This window comes from Chrysochloris asiatica, unplaced genomic scaffold (assembly GCF_000296735.1).
Source record: "Chrysochloris asiatica unplaced genomic scaffold, ChrAsi1.0 scaffold00001, whole genome shotgun sequence".
NCBI classification, from domain to species: domain Eukaryota; kingdom Metazoa; phylum Chordata; class Mammalia; order Afrosoricida; family Chrysochloridae; genus Chrysochloris; species Chrysochloris asiatica.
The window spans coordinates 60167443-60168325 of record NW_006408519.1 but is presented as its reverse complement, the minus strand read 5'-3'; positions in this window follow the sequence as shown (position 1 = coordinate 60168325).

The following is an 883-nucleotide window of genomic DNA, read 5'->3' as shown; positions in this document are numbered from 1 at the left end:
AGAATGGGGAAGTCATTGAACAAACAATATAATTAATATCACATGCAAGTAAAATTTTGCTGAAGACAATTCAAAAACAGTTGCAATAGTACATCAACAGGGAGCTGCCAGAAATTCAATTTGTGTTCAGAAGAGGACACGAAACTAGGTGTATCATTACTGATATCAGCTGGATCTTGACTGAAAGCAGAGAACACCAGAAAGATGTTTACTTGTGGTTTGTTGACTATACAGAGGTATTCCACTGTGAGGATATAACAAACTATGGATAACATTGTGAAGAATTGATATTCTAGAACACTTAATTGTACTCATGAGGAAATTATACCTAGCCCAAAAGGCAGTCATTAGAACAGAACAAGGGGATACTGAATGGTTAAAAATCAGGAAAGGTGTGCATCAGGGTTCTATCATTTTACCATACATATTCAATCTGTATGCTGAGCAACTTATCTGAGAAATTGGAGAAAGAGTCATTAACAATCTGCAATATGCAGATAACCTTGCTTGCTGAAAACAAAGAGAACTTGAAATACTTACTGATGAAGATCAAAGACTATAGCCTTCAGTATGGATTGTGCCTCAATGTAAAGAAAATGAAAATCCTCACAACTGGACCAATAAATTACATCATGATAAATGGAGAAAAGATTGAAGTTGTCAAAGACTTAATTTACTTGGATTCATTACTTAATCAATAGTCACAGAAGCAACAGTCAAGAAATCAAATGATGTATTGCATTAGGCAAACCTGTGGCAAAAGACCTCTTTAAAGTGTTAAAAAGCAAAGATGTCTATTTGAGCACTAAGGTGTGCCTGTCCCAAGCCATGATATTTTCAATGACCTCATGTTGTTAGATGCCATCAAGTCAGTACCGACTCA